This window comes from Schistocerca americana, chromosome 3 (genome assembly GCF_021461395.2).
Source record: "Schistocerca americana isolate TAMUIC-IGC-003095 chromosome 3, iqSchAmer2.1, whole genome shotgun sequence".
Classification (NCBI taxonomy): domain Eukaryota; kingdom Metazoa; phylum Arthropoda; class Insecta; order Orthoptera; family Acrididae; genus Schistocerca; species Schistocerca americana.
Window position 1 is genome coordinate 23,275,748 of NC_060121.1, and position 18,774 is coordinate 23,294,521.

The following is an 18,774-nucleotide window of genomic DNA, read 5'->3' on the forward strand; positions in this document are numbered from 1 at the left end:
ACTAGTTATAGATTCCGATGCTTCACTTCAGGTTTACAGTATCCCTCTGACCTTCTTATTGACGATGAAACACAGAAATTGCATCGGAATTAAAAACAAAAGGCACAATGTCGACTTAAGTACAAGAAAACTGACTCTTCTTACTGTCTATGTTTTGAACCATTCCTGTGACACTAGTTATAGATTCCGATGCTTCACTTCAGGTTTACTGTATCCCTCTGACCTTCATATGGACGATGAAACATAGAAATTGCATCGGAATTAAATAGAGAAGGCACAATGCCGACTTAAGTACAAGTAAACTGACTCTTCTTACTGTCTATGTTTTGTACCATTCCTGTGACACTAGTTATAGATTCCGATGCTTCACTTCAGGTTTACAGTATCCCTCTGACCTTCTTATTGACGATGAAACACAGAAATTGCATCGGAATTAAAAACAAAAGGCACAATGTCGACTTAAGTTCAAGAAAACTGACTCTTCTTACTGTCTATGATTTGAACCATTCCTGTGACACTAGTTATAGATTCCGATGCCTCACTTCAGGTTTACTATATCCCTCTGACCTTCTTATTGACGAAGAAACACAGAAATTGCATCGGAATTAAATACAAAAGGCGCAATGCCGACTTAAGTACAAGAAAACTGACTCTTCTTACTGTGTATGTATTGAACCATTCATGTGACACTAATTATAGATTGCGATGCTTTACTCAAGGTTTACTGTATCCCTCTGACCTTCTTATTGACGATGAAACACAGAAATTGCATCGGATTAAATATAAAAGGCACAATGCCGACTTAAGTACTAGAAAACTGACTCTTCTTACTGTCTATGTTTTGAACCATTCCTGTGACACTAGTTATAGATTCCGATGCTACACTTCAGGTTTACTGTATCCCTCTGACCTTCTTATTGACGATGAAACACAGAAATTGCATCGGAAATACATACAAAAGGCACAATGCAGACTTAAGTACAAGAAAACTGACTCTTCATAGTGTCTATGCTTTGAACCATTTCTGTGACACTAGTTATACATTCCGATGCTTCACTTTAGGTTTACTGTATCCCTCTGATCTTCTTATTGACGATGAAACACAGAAATTGCATCGGAATTAAATACAAAAGGTACAATGCCGACTTAAGTACAAGAAAACTGACTCTTCTTACTGTCTATATTTTGAACCAATAATGTGACACTCTTCATAGATTCCGATGCTTTACTTCAGGTTTACTGTATCCCTCTGACCTTCTTATTGACGATGAAACACAGAAATTGCTTCGGAATTAAATACAAAATGCACAATAACGACTTAAGTACAAGAAAACTGACTCTTCTTACTGTCTATGTATTGAACCATTCATGTGACACTAGTTATAGATTCCAATGCTTTACACCAGGTTTACTGTATCCCTCTGACCTTCTTATTGACGATGTAACACAGAAATTGCATCGGAATTAAATATGAAAGGCACAATGCCGACTTAAGAACAAGAAAACTGACTCTTCTTACTGTCTATGTTTTGAACCATTCCTGTGACACTAGTTATAGATTCCGATACTTCACTTCAGGTTTACTGTATGCCTCTGACCATCTTATTGACGCTGAAACACAGAAATTGCATCGGAATTAAATACAAAAGGCACAATGCCGACTTAAGTACAAGGAAACTGACTCTTCTTACTGACTACGTTTCTAACCATTCATAAGACTCTAGTTATAGATTCCGATGTTTCACTGCAGGTTAACTGTATCCCTCTGACCTTCTTATTGACGATGAAACTCAGAAATTGCATCGGATTAAATACAAAAGGCACAATGCCGACTGAAGTACAAGAAAACTGACACTTCTTACTGTCTATGTTTTGAACCATGCCTGTGGCACTAGGTATAGATTCCGATGCTTCACTTCAGGTTTACTGTATCCCTCTGACCTTCTTATTGACGATGAAACACAGAAATTGCATCGGAATTAAATACAAAAGGCACAATGCCGACTTAAGTACAAGAAACCTGACTCTTCTTACTGTCTAAGGTTTGATCCATTCCTGTGACACCAGTTATAGATTCCGATGCTTTACTTCTGGTTTACTGTATCCCTCTGACCTTCTTATTGACGATATTGCTTCGGAATTAAATACAAAATGCACAATAACGACTTAAGTACTAGATAACTGACCCTTCTTACTGTCTGTGTTTTGAACCATTCCTGTGACACTAGTTATAGATTCCGATGCTTCACATCAGGTTTACTGTATCACTCTGACCTTCTTATTGACGATGAAACACTGAAATTGCAGCGGAATTAAATATAAAAGGCACAGTGCCGACTTAAGTACAAGAAAACTGTCTCTTCTTACTTTCTATGATTTGAACCATTCCTGTGACTAGTTATAGATTCTGATGCTTCACTTCAGGTTCACTGTATCCCTCTGACCTTCTTATTGACGATGAAACACTGAAATTGCAGCAGAATTAAATACAAAATGCACAATGCCGACTTAAGTACAGTGAAACTTACTCTTCTTACTGTCTATGTTTTGAACCATTCCTGTGACACTAGTTATAGATTCCGATGCTTCACTTCAGGTTTACTGTATGCTCTGACCTTCTTATTGACGATGAAACACAGAATTTGCATCAGAAATAAATACAAGAGGCACAATGCCGACTTAAGTACAAGAAAACTGACCCTTCTTACTGTCTATGTTTTAAACCACTCCTGTGACACTAGTTATAGATTCCGATGCTTAACTTCAGGTTTACTGTATCCCTCTGACCCTCTTATTGACGATGAAACACAGAAATTCCATCGGAATTAAATACAAAAGCCTAAATGCTGATAAAAATACAAGAAAACTGACTCTTCTTACTTTCTATGTTTTGAACCATTCATGTGACAATATTTATGGATTCCGATGCTTCACTTCAGGTTTACTGTATCTCTCTGACCTTCATATTGACGATGAAACACAGAAATTGCATCGGAATTAAATACAAAAAGCACAATGCCGACTTAAGTACAAGAAAACTGACTCTTCTTACTGTCTATGTTTTGAACCATTATTGTGACACTAATTATAGATTCCGATGCTTCACTTCAGGTTTACTGTATGCCTCTGACCTTCTTAATGACGATGAAACACAGAAATAGCATCGGAATTAAATACAAAATGCACAATGCCGACTTAAGTACAAGGAAACTGACACTTCTTACTGTCTATGTCTTGAACCATTCCTGTGACACTAGTTATAGATTCCGATGCTTCACTTCAGGTTTACTGTATCCCTCTGACCTTCTTATAGACGATGAAACACAGAGATTGCATCGGAATTAAATACGAAAGGCACAATGCCGACTTAAGTACAAGAAAACTGACTCTTCTGACTGTCTATGTTTTGAACCATTCCTGTGACACTAGTTATAGATTCCGATGCTTCACTTCATTTTTACTGTATCCCTCTGACCTTCTTATTGACGATGAACACAGAAATTGCATCGGAATTAAATACAAAAGGCACAATGCTGATTTAAATACTAGAAAACTGACTCTTCTTACTGTCTATGTTTTGAATTATTCATGTGACACTAATTATAGATTCCGAAGCTTCACTTCAGGTTTACTGCATCCCTCTGACCTTCTTATTGACGACGAAACACTGAAATTGCATCGGAATTAAATACAAAAGGCACAATGCCGACTTAAGTACAAGAAAACTGACTCTTCTTACTGTCTATGTTTTGAACCATTCCTGTGACACTAGTTATAGATTCCGATGCTTCACTTCAGGTTTACTGTATCCCTCCGACCTTCTTATTGACGATGAAACACAGAAATTGCATCGGACTTAAATACAAAAGACACAATGCCGACTTAAGTACAAGAAAACTGACTCTTCTTACTGTTTATGTCTTGAACCATTCCTGAGACACTAGTAATAGATTCCGATGCTTCACTTCGGGTTCACTGTACCTCTCTGACCTTCTTATTGACGATGAAACACTGAAATTGCATCGGAATTAAATACAAAAGGCACAATGCCGACTTAAGTACAAGAAAACTGACTCCTCTTACTGTCTATGCTTTGAACCATTCCTGTGACACTAGTTATAGATTCCGATGCTTCACTTCAGTTTTACTGTATGCCTCTGACCTTCTTATTGACGATGAAACACAGAAATTGCTTCGGAATTAAATACAAAAGGCACAATGCCGACATAAGTACAAGAAAACTGACCCTTCTTAATGTCTATGTTTTGAACCATACCTGTGACACCAGTTATAGATTCCGATGCTTCACTTCAGGTTTACTGTATACCTCTGACCATCTTATTGACGATGAAACACAGAAATTGCATCGGAATTATATACAAAATTCACAATGCCGACTTAAGTACAAGAAAACTGACACTTCTTACTGTCTATGGTTTGAACCATTCATGTGACACTAGTTATAGATTCCGATGTTTCACTGAAGGTTAACTGTATCCCTCTTACCTTCTTATTGACGATGAAACACAGAAATTGCATCGGGTTAAATATAAAAGGCACAATGCCGACTTAAGTACAAGAAAACTGACTCTTCTGACTGTCTATGTTTTGAACCATTCCTGTGACACTAGTTATAGATTCCGATGCTTCACTTCATTTTCACTATATCCCTCTGACCTTCTTCTCGACGATGTTACACTGAAATTGCGTCGGAATTAAATACAAAAGACACAAAGCCGACTTAAGTAGAAGAAAACTGACTCTTCTTACTGTCTATGTTTTGAACCATTCCTGTGACACTAGTTATAGATTCCGATCCTTCACTTCAGGTTTACTGTATGGCTCTGACCTTCTTATTGACGATGAAACACAGAAATTGCATCGGAATTATATACTAAAGGCACAATGCCGACTTAAGTACAAGAAAACTGACTCTTCATAGTGTCTACGTTTTGAACCATTTCTGTGACACTAGTTATAGATTCCGATGCTTCACTTCAGGTTTACTGTATCCCTCTGACCTTCTTATTGACGATGAAACACAGAAATTGTATCGGAATTAAATACAAAAGGCACAATGCCGACTTAAGTACAAGAAAACTGACTCTTCTTACTGTCTATGTTTTGAACCATTCCTGTGACACTAGTTATAGATTCCGATGCTTCACTTCAGGTTTACTGTATGCCTCTGACCTTCTTAATGACGATGAAACACAGAAATAGCATCGGAATTAAATACAAAATGCACAATGCCGACTTAAGTACAAGGAAACTGACACTTCTTACTGTCTATGTCTTGAACCATTCCTGTGACACTAGTTATAGATTCCAATGCTTCACTTCAGGTTTACTGTATCCCTCTGACCTTCTTATAGACGATGAAACACAGAGATTGCATCGGAATTAAATACGAAAGGCACAATGCCGACTTAAGTACAATTAAAGTGACTCTTCTGACTGTCTGTGTTTTGAACCATTCCTGTAACACTAGTTATAGATTCCGATGCTTCACTTCAGGTATACTGTATCCCTCTGACCTTCTTATTGACGATGAACACAGAAATTGCATCGGAATTAAATACAAAAGGCACAATGCTGATTTAAATACAAGAAAACTGACTCTTCTTACTGTCTATGTTTTGAATCATTCATGTGACACTAATTATAGATGCCGAAGCTTCACTTTAGGTTTACTGCATCCCTCTGATCTTCTTATTGACGACGAAACACTGAAATTGCATCGGAATTAAATACAAAAGGCACAATGCCGACTTAAGTACAAGAAAACTGACACTTCTTACTGTCTATGGTTTGAACCATTCATGTGACACTAGTTATAGATTCCGATGTTTCACTGAAGGTTAACTGTATCCCTCTTACCTTCTTATTGACGATGAAACACAGAAATTGCATCGGGTTAAATATAAAAGGCACAATGCCGACTTAAGTACAAGAAAACTGACTCTTCTGACTGTCTATGTTTTGAACCATTCCTGTGACACTAGTTATAGATTCCGATGCTTCACTTCATTTTCACTATATCCCTCTGACCTTCTTCTCGACGATGTTACACTGAAATTGCGTCGGAATTAAATACAAAAGACACAAAGCCGACTTAAGTAGAAGAAAACTGACTCTTCTTACTGTCTATGTTTTGAACCATTCCTGTGACACTAGTTATAGATTCCGATCCTTCACTTCAGGTTTACTGTATGGCTCTGACCTTCTTATTGACGATGAAACACAGAAATTGCATCGGAATTATATACTAAAGGCACAATGCCGACTTAAGTACAAGAAAACTGACTCTTCTGACTGTCAATGTTTTGAACCATTCATGTGACACTAGTTATAGAATCCGATGCTTCACTTCAGGTTCACTATATCCCTCTGACCTTATTCTTGACGATGTTACACTGAAATTGAGTCGGAAATAAATACAAAAGACACAAAGCCGACTTAAGTAGAATAAAACTGACTCTTCTTACTGTCTATGTTTTGAACCATTCCTGTGACACTAGTTATAGATTCCGATCCTTCACTTCAGGTTTACTGTATGGCTCTGACCTTCTTATTGACGATGAAACACAGAAATTGCATCGGAATTATATACTAAAGGCACAATGCCGACTTAAGTACAAGAAAACTGACTCTTCATAGTGTCTATGTTTTGAACCATTTCTGTGACACTAGTTATAGATTATGATGCTTCACTTCAGGTTTACTGTATCCCTCTGACCTTCTTATTAACGATGAAACACAGAAATTGCATCGGAATTAAATACAAAAGGTACAATGCCGACTTAAGTACAAGAAAACTGACTCTTCTTACTGTCTATATTTTGAACCATTATTGTGACACTCGTCACAGATTCCGATGCTTTACTTCAGGTGTATTGTATCCCTCTGACTTTCTTATTGACGATGAAACACAGATATTGCTTCGGAATTAAATACAAAATGCACAATAACGACTTAAATACAAGATAACTGACCCTTCTTACTGTCTATGTTTTGTACCATTCCTGTGACACTAGTTATAGATTCCGATGCTTCACTTCAGGTTTACAGTATCCCTCTGACCTTCTTATTGACGATGAAACACAGAAATTGCATCGGAATTAAAAACAAAAGGCACAATGTCGACTAAAGTACAAGAAAACTGACTTTTCTTACTGTCTATGTTTTAAACCATGCCTGTGACACTAGGTATAGATTCCGATGCTTCACTTCAGGTTTACTGTATCCCTCTGACCTTCTTATTGACGATGAAACACAGAAATTGCATCGGAATTAAATACAATAGGCACAATGCCGACTTAAGTACAAGAAAACTGACTCTTCTTACTGTCTATGTTTTGAACCATTCCTGTGACACTAGTTATAGATTCCGATGCTTCACTTCAGGATCATTGTATCCCTCTGACCTTCTTATTGACTATGAAACACTGAAATTGCATCGGAATTAAATACAAAAGGCACAATGCCGACTTAAGTACAAGAAAACTGACTCTTCTTACTGTCTATGTTTTGAACCATTCCTGTGACACTAGTTATAGATTCCGATGCCTCACTTCAGGTTTACTATATCCCTCTGACCTTCTTATTGACGAAGAAACACAGAAATTGCATCGGAATTAAATACAAAAGGCGCAATGCCGACTTAAGTACAAGAAAACTGACTCTTCTTACTGTGTATGTATTGAACCATTCATGTGACACTAATTATAGATTGCGATGCTTTACTCCAGGTTTACTGAATCCATCTGACCATCTTATTGACGATGAAACACAGAAATTGGATCGGATTAAATATAAAAATCACAATGCCGACTTAAGTACAAGAAAACTGACTCTTCTTACTGTCTATATTTTGAACCAATAATGTGAAACTCGTTATAGATTCCGATGCTTCACTTCAGGTTTACTGTATCCCTCTGACCTTCTTATTGACGATGAAATACAGAAATTGCTTCGGAATTAAATACATAAGGCACAATGCCGACTGAAGTACAAGAAAACTGACTCTTCTTACTGTCTATGTTTTGAACCACTCCTGTGACACTAGTTATAGATTCCGATGCTTTACTTCTGGTTTACTGTATCCCTCTGACCTTCTTATTGACGATATTGCTTCGGAATTAAATACAAAATGCACAATAACGACTTAAGTACTAGATAACTGACCCTTCTTACTGTCTGTGTTTTGAACCATTCCTGTGACACTAGTTATAGATTCCGATGCTTCACTTCAGGTTTACTGTATCCCTCTGACCTTCTTATTGACGATGAAACACCGAAATTGCATCGGAACTAAATATAAAAGGCACAATGCCGACTTAAGTACAAGAAAACTGACTATTCTTTCTGTCTATGTTTTGAACCACTCCTGTGACACTAGTTATAGATTCCGATGCTTCACTTCAGGTTTACTGTATACCGCCGACCCTCTTATTAACGATGAAACATAGAAATTGCATAGGAATTAAATAGAGAAGGCACAATGCCGACTTAAGTTCAAGAAAACTGACTCTTCTAACTGTCTATGTTTTGTACCATTACTGTGACACTAGTTATAGCTTCCGATGCTTCACTTCAGGTTTACAGTATCCCTCTGACTTTCTTATTGACGATGAAACACAGAAATTGCATTGGAATTAAATACAAAAGGCACAATGCCGACTTAAGTACAAGAAAACTGACTCTTCTTACTGTCTATGTTTTGAACCATGCCTGTGGCACTAGGTATAGATTCCGATGCTTCACTTCAGGTTTACTGTATCCCTCTGACCTTCTTATTGACGATGAAACACTGAAATTGCATCGTAATTAAATACAAAATGCACAATGCCGACTTAAGTACAAGAAAACTGACTCTACTTACTGTCTATGTTTTGAACCATTCCTGTGACACTAGTTATAGATTCCGATGCCTCACTTCATGATTACTGTATCCCTCTGACCTTCTTATTGACGATGAAACACAGAAAATGCATCGGAATTAAATACAAAACGCGCAATGCCGACTTAAGTACAAGGAAACTGACTCTTCTTACTGTCCATGTATTGAACCATTCATGTGACACTAGTTATAGAATCCGATGTTTAGTCCAGGTTTACTGTATCACCCTGACCATCTTATTGACGATGAAACACAGAAATTGCTTACGAATTTAATACAAAAGGCACAATGATGACTTAAGTACAAGTAAACTGACTCTTCTTACTGTCTATGTTTTGAACCACTCCTGTGACACTAGATATAGATTCCGATGCTTCACTTCAGGGTTACTGTATCCCTCTGACCTTCTTATTGGCGAAGAAACACAGGAAATGCATCGGAATTAAATACAAAAGGCACAATGCAGACTTAAGTACAAGAAAATTGACTCTTCTTACTGTCTATGCTTTAAACCATTCCTGTGACCCTAGTTATAGATTCCGATGCTCCACTTCATGTTTACTGTATCCCTCTGACCTTCTTATTGACGATGAAACACAGAAATTGCATCGGAATTAAATACAAAAGGCACAATGCCGACATTAGTACAAGAAAACTGACTCTTCTTACTGTCTATGTTTTGAACCATTCCTGTGACACTAGTTATAGATTCCGGTGCTTCACTTCAGGTTTACTGTATCCCTCTGACCTTCTTATTGACGATGAAACATAGAAATTGCCTCGGAATTAAATAGAGAAGGTACAATGGCGACTTAAGTACAAGAAAACTGACTCTTCTGACTGTCTATGTTTTGTACTATTCCTGTGACACTAGTTATTGATTCCGATGCTTCACTTCAGGTTTACAGTATCCCTCTGACCTTCTTATTGACGATGAAACACAGAAATTGCATCGGAATTAAATACAAAAGGGACAATGCCGGCTTAAGTACAAGAAAACTGACTCTTCTTACTGTCTATGCTTTGAACCATGCCTGTGACACTAGGTTTAGATTCCGATGCTTCACTTCAGGTTTTTTGTATCCCTCTGACCGTCTTATTGACGATGAAACACAGAAATTGCATCGGAATTAAATACAAAAGGCACAATGCCGACTTAAGTACAAGAAACCTGACTCTTCTTACTGTCTATGTTTTGAACCATTCGTGTGACACTAGTTACAGATTCCGATGCTTCACTTCAAGTTCTTTGTATCCCTCTGACCTTCTTATTGACTATGAAACACTGACATTGCATCGGAATTAAAAACAAAAGGCACAATGCCGACTTAAGTACAAGAAAACTGACTCTTCTTACTGTCTATGTTTTGAACCATTCCTGTGACACTAGTTATAGATTCCGATGCTTTACTCCAGGTTTACTGTATCCCTCTAACCTTCTTATTGACGATGAAACACAGAAATTGCTTCGGAATTAAATACAAAAGGCACAATGATGACTTAAGTACAAGTAAACTGACTCTTCTTACTGTCTATGTTTTGAACCATTCCTGTGACACTAAATGTAGATTCCGATGCTTCACTTCAGGGTTACTGTATCCATCTGACCTTCTTATTGACGAAGAAACACAGAAAATGCATCGGAATTAAATACAAAAAGCACAATGCAGTTTTAAGTACAAGAAAACTGACTCTTCTTACTCTCTATGTTTTGAACCATTCCTGTGACACATGTCATAGATTCCGATGCTTCACTTCAGGTTTACTGTATCCCTCTGACCTTCTTATTGACGAAGAAACACTGAAATTGCCTCGGAATTAAATAAAAAAGGCACAATGCCGACTTAAGTACAAGAAAACTGACTCTTCTTACTGCCTATGTTTTGAACCATTCATGTGACACTATTTATAGATTCCGATGCTTTACTTCGGGTTTACTGTATCCCTCTGACCTTCTTATTGACGATGAAACACAAAAATTGCTTCGGAATGAAATACAAAATGCACAAGCCGACTTAAGTACAAGGTAACTGACTCATCTTACTTTCTATGTTTTGATTTATTCCTGTGACACTAGTTATAGATTCCGATGCTTCACTTCAGGTTTACTGAATCCCTCTGACCTTCTTATTGACGATGAAACACAGAAATTGCATCGGAATTAAATATAAAAGGCACAATGCCGACTTAAGTACAAGAAAACTGACTCTTCTTACTGTCTATGATTTGAACCATTCCTGTGACACTAGTTATAGATTCCGATGCTTCACTTCAGGTTTACTGTATCCCTCTGACTTTCTTATTGACGATGAAACACAGAAATTGCATCGGAATTAAATACAAAAGGCTCAATGCCGACTTTAGTACAAGAAAACTGACTCTTCTTACTGTCTATGTTTTGAACCATTCCTGTGACACTAGTTATAGATTCCGATGCTTCACTTTAGGTTTACTGTATCCCTCTGACCTTTTTATTGACGATGAAACACAGTTATTGCATCGGAATTAAATAGAAAAGGCACAATTGAGGACTTAAGTACAAGAAAACTGACTCTTCTTACTGTCTATGTATTGAACCATTCCTGTGACACTAGTTATAGATTCCGATGCTTCACTTTAGGTTTACTGTATCCCGCTGACCTTCATATTGACGTTGAAACACAGAAATTGCATCTGAATTAAATACAAAAGGCACAATGCCGATTTTAGTACAAGAAAACTGACTCTTCTTACTGACTATGTTTTGAACCATGCCTGTGACACTAGTTATAGATTCCGATGATTCACTTCAGGTTTACTGTATCCCTCTGTCCTTCTTATTGACGTTGAAACACAGAAATTGCACCGGAGTTAAATACAAAAGGCACAATGCCGACTTAAGTACAAGTAAACTGACTCTTCTTACTGTCTATGTTTTGAACCATTCCTGTGACACTAGATATAGATTCCGATGCTTCACTTCAGGGTTACTGTATCCCTCTGACCTTCTTATTGACGAAGAAACACAGGAAATGCATCGGAATTAAATACAAAAAGCACAATGCAGACTTAAGTACAAGAAAATTGACTCTTCTTACTGTCTATGTTTTGAACCATTCCTGTGACACTTGTTATTGATTCCAATGCTTCACTTCAGGTTTACTGTATCCCTCTGACCTTCTTATTGACGATGAACACAGAAATTGCATCGGAATTAAATACAAAAGGCACAATGCCGACTTAAGTACAAGAAAACTGACTCTTCGTACTGTCTAAGTTTTGAACCGTTCCTGTGACACTAGTTATAGATTCCGATGCCTCACTTCAGGTTTACTGTATCCCTCTGACCTTCTTACAGACGATGAAACACAGAAATTGCATCGGAATTAAATACAAAAGGCATAATGCCGACTTAAGTACATGAAAACTGACTCTTCTTACTGCCTATGTTTTGAACCATTCATGTGACACTCGTTATAGATTCCGATGCTTTACTTCGCTTTTACTGTATCCCTCTGACCTTCTTATAGACGATGAAACACAGAAATTGCATCGGAATTAAATATAAAAGGCACAATGCCGACTTAAGTCCAAGAAAACTGACTCTTCTTACTGTCTATGCTTTAAACCATTCCTGTGACCCTAGTTATAGATTCCGATGCTCCACTTCATGTTTACTGTATCCCTCTGACCTTCTTATTGACGATGAAACACAGAAATTGCATCGGAATTAAATACAAAAGGCACAATGCCGACATTAGTACAAGAAAACTGACTCTTCTTACTGTCTATGTTTTGAACCATTCCTGTGACACTAGTTAAAGATTCCGGTGCTTCACTTCAGGTTTACTGTATCCCTCTGACCTTCTCATTGACGATGAAACATAGAAATTGCATCGGAATTAAATGGAGAAGGTACAATGTCGACTTAAGTACAAGAAAACTGACTCTTCTGACTGTCTATGTTTTGTACCATTCCTGTGACACTAGTTATTGATTCCGATGCTTCACTTCAGGTTTACAGTATCCCTCTGACCTTCTTATTGACGATGAAACACAGAAATTGCATCGGAATTAAATACAAAAGGGACAATGCCGGCTTAAGTACAAGGAAATTGACTCTTCTTACAGTCTATGCTTTGAACCATGCCTGTGACACTAGGTTTAGATTCCGATGCTTCACTTCAGGTTTTTTGTATCCCTCTGACCGTCTTATTGACGATGAAACACAGAAATTGCATCGGAATTAAATAGAAAAGGCACAATGCCGACTTAAGTACAAGAAACCTGACTCCTCTTACTGTCTATGATTTGAACCATTCCTGTGACACTAGTTACAGATTCCGATGCTTTACTTCAAGTTCATTGTATCCCTCTGATCTTCTTATTGACTATGAAACACTGACATTGCATCGGAATTAAAAACAAAAGGCATGATGCCGACTTAAGTACAAGAAAACTGACTCTTCTTACTGTCTATGTTTTGAACCATTCCTGTGACACTAGTTATAGATTCCGATGCTTTACTCCAGGTTTACTGTTTCCCTCTAACCTTCTTGTTGACGATGAAACACAGAAATTGCTTCGGAATTAAATACAAAAGGCACAATGATGACTTAAGTACAAGTAAACTGATTCTTCTTACTGTCTATGTTTTGAACCATTCCTGTGACACTAAATGTAGATTCCGATGCTTCACTTCAGGGTTGCTGTATCCATCTGACCTTCTCATTGACGAAGAAACACAGAAAATGCATCGGAATTAAATACAAAAAGCACAATGCAGTTTTAAGTACAAGAAAACTGACACTTCTTACTCTCTATGTTTTGAACCATTCCTGTGACACATGTCATAGATTCCGATGCTTCACTTCAGGTTTACTGTATCCCTCTGACCTTCTTATTGACGAAGAAACACTGAAATTGCATCGGAATTAAATACAAAAGGCACAATGCCGACTTAAGTACAAGAAAACTGACTCTTCTTACTGCCTATGTTTTGAACCATTCATGTGACACTATTTATAGATTCCGATGCTTTACTTCGGGTTTACTGTATCCCTCTGACCTTCTTATTGACGATGAAACACAAAAATTTCTTCGGAATGAAATACAAAAGGCACAAGCCGACGTAAGTACAAGGTAACTGACTCATCTCACTTTCTATGCTTTGAATTATTCCTGTGACACTAGTTATAGATTCCGATGCTTCACTTCAGGTTTACTGAATCCCTCTGACCTTCTTATTGACGATGAAACACAGAAATTGCATCGGAATTAAATATAAAAGGCACAATGCCGACTTAAGTACAGGAAAACTGACTCTTCTTACTGTCTATGATTTGAACCATTCCTGTGACACTAGTTATAGATTCCGATGCTTCACTTCAGGTTTACTGTATCCCTCTGACTTTCTTATTGACGATGAAACACAGAAATTGCATCGGAATTAAATACAAAAGGCTCAATGCCGACTTTAGTACAAGAAAACTGACTCTTCTTACTGTCTATGTTTTGAACCATTCCTGTGTCACTAGTTATAGATTCTGATGCTTCACTTCAGGTTTACTGTATCCCTCTGACCTTTTTATTGACGATGAAACACTGTTATTGCATCGGAATTAAATAAAAAAGGCACATTTGAGGACTTAAGTACAAGAAAACTGACTCTTCTTACTGTCTATGTTTTGAACCATTCCTGTGACACTAGTTATAGATTCCGATGCTTCACTTCAGGTTTACTGTATCCCTCTGACCTCCATATTGACGTTGAAACACAGAAATTGCATCTGAAATAAATACAAAGGGCACAATGCCGATTTCAGTACAAGAAAACTGACTCTTTTTACTGTCTATGTTTTGAACCATGCCTGTGACACTAGTTATAGATTCCGATGATTCACTTCAGGTTTACTGTATCCCTCTGTCCTTCTTATTGACGTGAAACACAGAAATTGCACCGGAGTTAAATACAAAAGGCACAATGCCGACTTAAGTACAAGAAAACTGACTCTTCTTACTGTCTATGTTTTGAACCATTCCTGTGACACTAGTTATAGATTCCGATGCTTCACTTCAGGTTTACTGTATCCCTCTGACCTTCATATTGACGATGAAACACAGAAATTGCATCGGAATCATATACAAAAGGCACAATGCTGATTTAAATACAAGAAATCTGACTCTTCTTACTGTCTATGTTTTGAACCATTCATGTGACACTAATTATAGATTCCGATGCTTCACTTCAGGTTTACTGTATCCCTCTGACCTTCTTATAGACGATGAAACACAGAAATTGCATCGGAATTAAATACAAAATGCACAATGCCGACATAAGTACTAGAAAACTGTCTCTTCTTACTGTCCATGTTTTGAACCGTTCCTGTGACACTAGTTATAGATTCCGATGCTTCACTTTAGGTTTACTGTATCCCTCTGACCTGCTTATTGACGATGAAACACAGAAATTGCATCGGAATTAAATACAAAAGGCACAATGCCGCCTTAAGTACAAGAAAACTGACTCTTCTTACTGTTTATGTTTTGAACCTTTCCTGAGACACTAGTAATAGGTTCCGATGCTTCACTTCAGGTTCACTGTATCCCTCTGACATTCTTATTGACGATGAAATACAGAAATTGCATCGGAATTAAATACAAAAGGCACAATGCCGACTTAAGTACAAAGAAAACTGACTCTTCTTACTGTATATGTTTGGACCATTCATGTGACACTAGTTATAGATTCCGATGTTCACTGCAGGTTAACTGTAACCCTCTGACCTTCTTATTGACGATGAAACACAGAAATTGCATCGGATTAAATACAAAAGGCACAATGCCGACTTAAGTACAAGAAAACTGACTCTTCTTACTGGCTATGTTTTGAACCATTCCTGTGACACTAGTCAAGAATCCGATGCATCACTTCAGGTTCACTATATCCCTCTGACCTTCTTATTGACGATGATACACTGAAATTGCAATGGAATTAAATACAAAAGACACAACGCCGACTTAAGTACAAGAAAACTGACTCTTCTTACTGTCTATGTTTGGACCATTCCTGTTACACTAGTTATAGATTCCGATGCTCCACTTCAGGTTTACTGTATGTCTCTGACCTTCTTATTGACGATGAAACACAGAAATTGCATCGGATTTATATACAAAAGGCACAATGCCGACTTGAGTACAGGAAAACTGACTTTTCATAGTGTCTATGTTTTGAACCATTTCTGTGACACTAGTTATAGATTCCGATGCTTCACTTCAGGTTTACTGTATCCCTCTGACCTTCTTATTGACGATGAAACACAGAAATTGCATCGGAATTAAATACAAAAGGTACAATGCCGACTTAAGTTCAAGAAAACTGACTCTTCTTACTGTCTATATTTTGAACCATTAATGTGACACTCGTTATAGATTCCGATGCTTTCCTTCAGGTTTACTGTATCCCTCTGACCTTCTTAATGACGATGAAACACAGAAATTGCTTCGGAATTAAATACAAAATGCACAATAACGACTTAAGTACAAGATAACTGACCCTTCTTACTGTCTGTGTTTTGAACCATTCCTGTGACACTAGTTATAGATTCCAATGCTTCACTTCAGGTTTACTGTATCCCTCTGACCTTCTTATTGACGATGAAACACAGAAATTGCATCGGAATTAAATATAAAAGGCACAATGCCGACTTAAGTACAAGAAAACTGACTCTTCTTACTGTCTATGTTTTGAACCATTCCTGTGACACTAGTTATAGATTCCGATGCTTCACTTCAGGTTTACTGTATCCCTCTGACCTTCTTATTGACGATGAAACATAGAAATTGCATCGGAATTAAATTGAGAAGGCACAGTGCCGACTTAAGTACAAGAAAACTGTCTCTTCTAACTGTCTATGTTTTGTACCATTCTTTTGACACTAGTTATAGATTCCGATGCTTCACTTCAGGTTTACAGTATCCCTATGACCTTCTTATTGACGATGAAACACAGAAATTGCATCGGAATTAAATACAAAAGGCACAATGCCGACTTAAGTACAAGAAAACTGAATCATCTTACTGTGTATGTTTTGAAACATGCCAGTGACACTAGGTACAGATTCCGATGCTTCACTTCAGGTTTACTCTATCCCTCTGACCTTCTTGTTGACGATGAAACACAGAAATTTCTTCGGAATTAAATACAAAAGGCACAATGCCGACTTAAGTACAAGAAACCTGACTCTTCTTACTGTCTATGTTTTGAACCAATCCTGTGACACTAGTTATAGATTCCGATGCCTCACTTCAGGATTACTGTATCCCTGTGACCTTCTTATTGACGATGAAACACAGAAAATGCATCGGAATTAAATCTAAAAGGCGCAATACCGACTCAAGTACTAGAAAACTGACTCTTCTTATTGTCTATGTATTGAACCATTCATGTGACACTAGTTATAGAATCTGATGCTTTACTTGGGGTTTACTGTATCCCTCTGACCTTCTTATTGACGATGAAACGCAGAAATTGCTTCGGAATTAAATACAAAAGGCACAATGATGACTTAAGTACAAGTAAAGTGACTCTTCTTACTGTCTATGTTTTGAATCATTCCTGTGACACTAGATATAGATTCCGATGCTACACTTCAGGGTTACTGTATCCCTCTGACCTTCTTATTGACGAAGAAACACAGAAAAGGCATCGGAATTAAATACAAAAAGCACAATGCAGTCTTAAGTACAAGAAAACTGACTCTTCCTACTGTCTTTGTTCTGAACCATTCCTGTGACACTTGTTATAGATTCCGATGCTTCACTTCAGGTTTACTGTATCCCTCTGACCTTCGTATTTACGATGAACACAGAAATTGCATCGGAACTAAAAACAAAAGGCACAATGCGGACTTAAGTACAAGAAAACTGACTCTTCTTACTGTCTAAGATTTGAACCATTCCTGTGACACTAGTTATAGATTCCGATGCTTCACTTCAGGTTTTCTGCATCACACTGACCTTCTTATAGACGATGAAACACAGAAATTGCATCGGAATTAAATACAAAAGGCACTATGCCGACTTAAGTACATGAAAACTGACTCTTCATACTGCCTATGTCTTAAACCATTCATGTGACACTCGTTATAGATTCCGATGCTTTACTTCGGGTTTACTGTATCCCTCTGACCGTCTTATTGACGATGAAACACAAAAATTGCTTCGGAATGAAATACAAAAGGCACAATGCCGACTTAAGTACAAGAAACCTGACTCTTCTTACTGTCTATGTTTTGAACCATTCCTGTGACACTAGATACAGATTCCGATGCCTCACTTCAGGGTTACTGTATCCCTCTGAAATTCTTATTGACGAAGGAACACAGAAAATGCATCGGAATTAAATACAAAAAGCACAATGCAGACTTAAGTACAAGAAAACTGACTCTTCCTACTCTCTATGTACTGAACCATTCCTGTGACACTTGTTATAGATTCCGATGCTTCACTTCAGGTTTACTGTATCCCTCTGACCTTCGTATTGACGATGAACACTGAAATTGCATCGGAATTAAATAGAGAAGGCACAATGCCGACTTACGTACAAGAAAACTGACTCTTCTAACTGTCTATGTTTTGTACCATTCCTGTGACACTAGTTATTGATTCCGATGCTTCACTTCAGGTTTACAGTATCCCTCTGACCTTCTTATTGACGATGAAACACAGAAATTGCATCGGAATTAAATACAAAAGGCACAATGCCGACTTAAGTACATGAAAACTGACTCTTCTTACTGCCTATGTCTTAAACCATTCATGTGACACTCGTTATAGATTCCGATGCTTTACTTCGGGTTTACTGAATCCCTCTGACCGTCTTATTGACGATG